Source organism: Tupaia chinensis, unplaced genomic scaffold, assembly GCF_000334495.1.
Source record: "Tupaia chinensis unplaced genomic scaffold, TupChi_1.0 Scaffold000037_22, whole genome shotgun sequence".
Classification (NCBI taxonomy): Eukaryota; Metazoa; Chordata; class Mammalia; order Scandentia; family Tupaiidae; genus Tupaia; species Tupaia belangeri.
This window is the reverse complement of record NW_006159481.1, coordinates 1,315,576-1,322,189: the sequence shown is the minus strand read 5'-3', so window position 1 is coordinate 1,322,189 and position 6,614 is coordinate 1,315,576. Positions and strand designations below refer to the sequence as shown.

Sequence of the window (6,614 nt, the reverse complement as noted above, 5' to 3'; positions counted from 1 at the left end):
TTACAAGAGTTTCCCTAATCTATCAGACACAACAAAAGGAGTCATGTGCACTACGAAAGGTGGCATATCGAGCCTCAGGGAACAGGAAAAACAACATCAAATTACAAAAAATGCCAGGAAAAAAGAAATAATAAACATTTAAGTAGAAAGAGAAAATAAATGAACTATAAAAATATAAATGAAATTAAAACTTGGTTCTTTGAAAAGGTTAAGAAAATTGACACTCCATTAGCTAGACTAGTTAAGAAGAGAAAAAGGAACCAGATAAATCAAATTCTCAATGAAAAAGGCAATATTACAACAGACATAATAGAAATACAAAACATCATTAGAGGATACTATGAGCAACTATGTGCCAACAAACAAGAAAACCTGGATGAACTGGGGATACATAATCTACCAAGATTGAATCAAGAGGACATAGAGGGCCTGAATGGACCATAACAAGCCATGAAGTTGAATCTGTAATAAATAACTTCCCAACAGTGAAAAGTCCAAGTCCTGTAGAATTCACTTCTGAATTCTACAAAATTTTTAAAGAAGACTTAACCTTTATTCTATTCAAATTACTTCTAAAGATTCAAAAGGAAGGAACCTCCCCAGATTCTTTTTAGGAAGCCTCTATCACCCTCATACCCCAAACAGATAAGGACATGACAAAAAAGGAAAACTACAATATCCATGATGAATATAGATACAAAAATTCTCAACAAGATAGTAGCAAATCATAAACAATAACATATAAAAAAGATTATTCCTTCTGACCAGATAGGATTTATTCCAGGAACACAACATACACAAAACTATAAATGTAAAACCCCATATTATACAAATCATATGATCATATCAACCGATGCAGAAAAGCATTTGATAAAATATAACATCCCTCTATGATTAGGACTCTCAGCAAAATCATCATTTCTCAACACAATAAAAGCCATCTATGAAAAACTCATAGCTAACATCATACTAAATGGAGAAAAGCTGAAAACTTTCCCACTAAAATCTGGTACAAGACAGGGCTTCCCACTTTCTCAACTCCTTTTCAGTACAGTGCTGGAAATCCTAGGCAATGCAATCAGAAATGAGAATAAAATAAAAGACATTTAAATAGGAAAAGAAGAGGTGAAATTATCTTTATTTGCAGATGACATGAAGGTATAAATAGATGACCCAAAGGTACCCATGAAAACAAAACTTGTGGAAATAATAAATGATGCATATCAAAACCACAATTGACATACCACCTAACTCCAGTCAGAATGACTAAGATTAAGGGAAAAAAAAAAAGAGAGAGAGAGAGAAATGCTGGTGGGGATGTGGTGAAAGGGGAAATTTCCTACATTGCTGGTGAGAATATAAATTGGTCCAGCCACTGTGGAGAACAATGTGGAGATTTGTCAAAGAACTACAAATAGAACTATCACATGATCAAGCAATCCTACTCCTTGGTATCTACCCAAAAGACAGAAAAATGCTTAGTTGGAAAAGTGCTTGCACATCAATGTTTATTGTGGCATTATTCACAATTGCTAAAACCTGGAACCCACCCAAATGTTCTAGAAGAGAGGAATAGATTGGAAAAGTGCAGCACATATACTCTATGGAATACTATCAGCCATTAAAAAAAAATAATAAAAAAAAGACCCTGGCTTTTGAAAGAAAGTGGACGAATATGGAAGGTTTACTGTTGAGTGAAGCAAGTCAGGCTATGAAGGTAAGACACAGTATGCCTCCACTTATTATATACCGACTATCCACATTCTATGGCCAGAACTGAATAAATAGAGGCTATAGAAACAAAGAAAATGGTTATGGATACCAGATACAATGTGGGAAGAGAGTGGAAGGAGGAGAGTCTGAGGAAAGACATTAAGAAGAAAAATAGACAGACAAGACGTTTAAGACAAAGAATTGGGTTATTATCTGTTGATTATAATTGGAGTGGTGAGAAATGTATTCATGTTGGAACATTCACTTTACATGCTAAGTGACATATGTGATTGAATGGATAAAATAAATTAAAAGAGAATTAAATTTAAAAATAAACTTAGAATTAAATGCAAAAAAATATTTGATGTCAAGAGACAGAGAAAACTTGTAAGGGTTACATTCAAGTGAAGAGACTGGGACACCCATCAAACCTAAAGACAAGGCATTCTGTGGAAATTTTGTTTGAAGGACCACACCCCAGTTTCAATATTTCCTTTCGAAGGGATAATCATTATGGCACTCAGCCTGTAGAGAAATGGGATGATTAAAATTTACTATATGTGGAAAAAAATGCATACAGTAAAGTGGCAAGCTATAAAATCAATATACAAAAATCTATATAATTTCTATATATGAACAACAAGCAGACTGAGACAGAACTGAAAAAAGTAATCACATTCACCAAAGCCACAAGATTATAAAATACCTAGCAATAAATCTAACCAAAAGAGTCAAAGACTTCTACAAGGAAAACTATAAAAATTTTAAAATAGAAAGTGACATAAAAAGTAGAAGGACATCCTATGCTCTTGGATCAAAAGAATTAATACAATCAAATAGGCAACTCTGTCCAAATATATCTACATATTTAACACAAACCCAATCAAATTACCAGAGGCATTCTTCACAGATCTAGAAAAGACAGTCACATAATTCATCTAGAATCATAAATACCCCATATTGCCTAAGCAATTCTGCACAAGAAGAGTGGAGTAGGAGGTATCTCACTCCCTGACCTCAAATTATATTACAAAGCCATGATAATCAAAACAGCATGGTATTGGCACAAAAGCAGATATGTGGACCAATGGAACAGAATAGAGACCCCAGAAATAAACCACAAAACATACAACCAATTAATTTTTGACAAAGGGCACCAGTCGATCCAGTGGGAAAAAGAAAACTTCTTTAGCAAAAGGTGCTGGAAAAACTGGATATCCACTTGCAGAAAGATGAACTGAGACCCCTATCTCTCACCATTAACAAAAATCAACTCAAAGTGGATCAAAAATCTAAACATAAGACTTCAAACTATAAAACTACTGGTGGAAAACACTGGGGAAACTCTGGGAGATATTGAAGTAGGCAAAGATTCTTAAATAAACTCCCAAAGCAGAAGAAATAATTCCACAAATAGACTAGTGGAATTAGATCAGATTAAGAAGTTTCTGCATGGCAAAAGACACACTAATTAGTTTGACTCTAAAACCCTCAGAATGGGACAATATTTGTACATTATGCCTCAAATAAGGGACTGATATCCAAAATACACAGGAAACTCAAGTAGCTAACCCCCTAGAAACTACCAATCAAATTAAAAGATGGGAAAATGAATTGAACAATCTACTCTCTAAAGAAGACATACAAACAGTCATAAAACATATGAAAAATGCTCAACATCCTTCATCATAAGGGGGATGTCAATGAAAATCACAATGAGGGGGTAACTGGGCAGTACATACAGACAAAGAGAAGAGTGGCGGCCACTGAACAACTTCCAATATGATACCCACACCAGTTATCCTGTTGAAAGAGGGGACTTCATAGCTCCCACGGCATCCCCCAACTTGTGAGTAATATATTGCCTGCCAGGTAATTGCTGAGGCTGGAAGAACCACCCTCAGTTTTCATGGCATGGACAAGCTAATTGTGGATGCCAAGGCAAAGCAACTATTTCTAATGATGGGACCACAATTCTGAAACTCTGGTGTTGTCCACCCTGTAGCAGACTTTAGTGGACATTGCCAAATTCCAAGATGCTGAGGTTGGTGATGGCATCATCTCAGTGACCCTGCTATTTGCAGAGTTTCTGAAGTAAGTGAAAACATATGTGGAGGAAGGCTTCCACCCCCAGATCATCATTCAACTTTCCGCACAGCCACTCAGTTGGAAGTTAACAAGATGAAAGAGATCGTCGTGACCATGAATAAGCAAGACAAAATGGAGCAGGGGAAGATACTCGAGAAGTGTGCCATGACAGTGCAGGGCTCCAAGCTCATCCCCCAGCAGAAAGCCTTATTTCCAAAGGAGGTGGTGGATGCTGTGATGATATTCCATGATTTGCTCTAGCTTAAAATGATTGGAAACAAGAAAGTACAGGGGGGAGTCCTAGAGGAGTCTCAACTGGTAGCTGGTGTTGCATTCAAGAAGACCTTTTCTTAAGCTGGGTTTGATATGCAGCCCAAAAAGTACAGTAATCTAGGATTGCCCTTTTAAATGCTGAGCTGGAGCTGAAAGCTGAGAAAGGTAATGTTGAAAGCTGAGTACACACTGTTGAGAATTATCAGGCAGTTGTTGATGCTGAGTGGAACATTCTCTATGACAAGTTAGAGAGGATCCATCATTCAGGAGCCAAAGTTGTCTTGTCCAAACTTCCTACTGGGGTCATGGCTGCCCAGTGCTTTGCCAACAGGGACATGTTCTGTGCTGGCCAAGTGTCTGAGGAGGATCTGAAGAGGACAATGATGGCCTGCAGGGGCTCAATCCAGACCAGTGTGAACACTCTGTTGGCACATGTGCTGGACAGCAGCCAGGTGTTGAGAGAGACCAAATCGGTGGCAAGAGATACAACTTCACTGGCTGTCCCAAGGCCAAAACATGTTCCTTCACCCTCCACGGTGGTGCTGAGCAGTTTATGGAGTAGACAGAGCAGTCCCTGCTATGATGCCATCATGATTGTCAGGAGGGCTGTCAAGAATGATTTGGTGGTGGCTGGTGGCAGTGCTACTGAGATAGAGCTCTCCAAGTACGCACAGGATTACTCAAGGACTATTCCAGGGAAATGGCAGCTGCTGATTGGGGCATATGCCAAGGCCTGGGAGATTATCCCACGCCAGCTGTGTGACAATCCTGGCTTCAATGCCACAAATGTCCTCAACAAGCTGTGGGCTCAGCAAGCACAGGGGAGCATGTGGAATGGAGTGGACATCAACAACAAGGACTTCGCTGACAACATTGAGGCCCTGGTGTGGGATCCGGTGATGGTCCAGATCAACGCCCTCATAGCTGCCTCTGAGGCTGTGTGCCTTATCGTGTCCATAGATGAGACCATCAAGATCCCTAGCTCAACTGTGGATGCTCCCCCAGCAGCTGGCAAGGCTGAGGTTTTATCCATCCCCATTGAGAGGCACCCCACAAGTCACCTGACTAGCTGGCAGGTTGGCTGCAGGCATGCTTATTCTCCCTAGCCTGGTGAATCTATGTTACAAGGCAGGGGCAATAACTGGCACACTCTGTTCTCATGAGAGGTTATTTAAATAAAATAAAACTAAAGACATAAAAAAAAAAAAAATACACAATGAGATACTACCAAACACCAGACACAATGCCTAAGATTAAAAAAAAAAAAAATGATAACTGCTGGTGACGCCATAATGAAAAGGAACTCTCCTACACTGTTGGTGGGAATTTAAATTAGCCCAGCCACTATAGAGAAAAATATGGAAATTCCTCAAATATCTACGAATAGAACTACCAGATGATCCAGTAATTTCTCTCCTGGGTATCTACCCAAAGAGTAAGAGAATGCTCAGTAGGAAAAGCGCTTGCACATCTATGTTTACTGCTGCATCATTCACAATTGCTAAGACATGGCACCAACCCAAATGTTCTAGAACAGATAAATGGATTGAAAAAGTGTGGCATATATTTTCTATGGAATACTACTCAGCCATTAAAAACAAACAAAAAAACAAACAAACATGCAAACAAACAAACAAAAAAAACAAAAACAAGATCCTGGCATTTGATAAAATGTGGACGAATATGAAAGATTTTCTGCTGAGTGAAGCAAGCCAGAGTACGGAAAAGAGACATTGTATGTATCCACTTAATATATACTGACTGTCCAATTTCTATGGTGGAAATGAAAATATTCAAGGATATAAAAGTATGGAAAGTGGTTACAAATACTGGAGACAGTGTGTGGGAAGAGGATGGGAGAAGGGGGAGAGTGTGAGTTAAGGAATCAAACAGAAAAACAGGAAGGCAAACATGTATGGTACGCCAAAATGGATGACGGTTGATAACATACAGTATCTTCAACTATACTGATATGAAGTGTATACATACATCTTGGGTAAATTCATATTATAAGGTATAGTGATGCATAGTGGTTGAAAGCATAAAATGAAAGAAAGAATCTGTCCTACAAGTATACTTGCACATGTAGATGATGGTTTAAGTACAAAATGTAAACTGTAGACACTTGTATAATAGCAAAAAAACAAATTTGGATATAATATAGAAAGTCATCAATACAGAACTAATTACATAAATGATGATGAATACATATGGAATAGGATAGCCCTTAGGGTAAAAATTAACTTCGTTGGGCTAGAAATTGGATGACTAAGTGAAAAAACTGAAGCAAGGTAAAGAACGCCAATGATAGGTTCTTGAATGTTCCTAAGAATCATAGGTATGCATATCTATGCAAAAAGCATTTCTCTAATGAAAATAATCAAACTATGAACATTATTCATCTCTGCATTGCACAATTGAAAGTCTAGGATAGAAAGAATCTTTTCCATGTGCTATTTTTGTATTGACTGATTTTCATGTGTCATATTTATTTTGATACAGATGCTTCTAGACTTATGATGGGATTGTAGTCCAACTGA

At 37.9% G+C, this 6,614-nt stretch overlaps 1 pseudogene; it reads left to right on the top strand.

Annotated features, from left to right (window-relative positions):
- The first annotated feature begins 3,495 nt into the window (after nt 1-3,495).
- LOC102474727 (T-complex protein 1 subunit eta pseudogene) lies at nt 3,496-5,180 on the top strand (annotated as a pseudogene).
- The last annotated feature ends 1,434 nt before the right edge of the window (nt 5,181-6,614 follow it).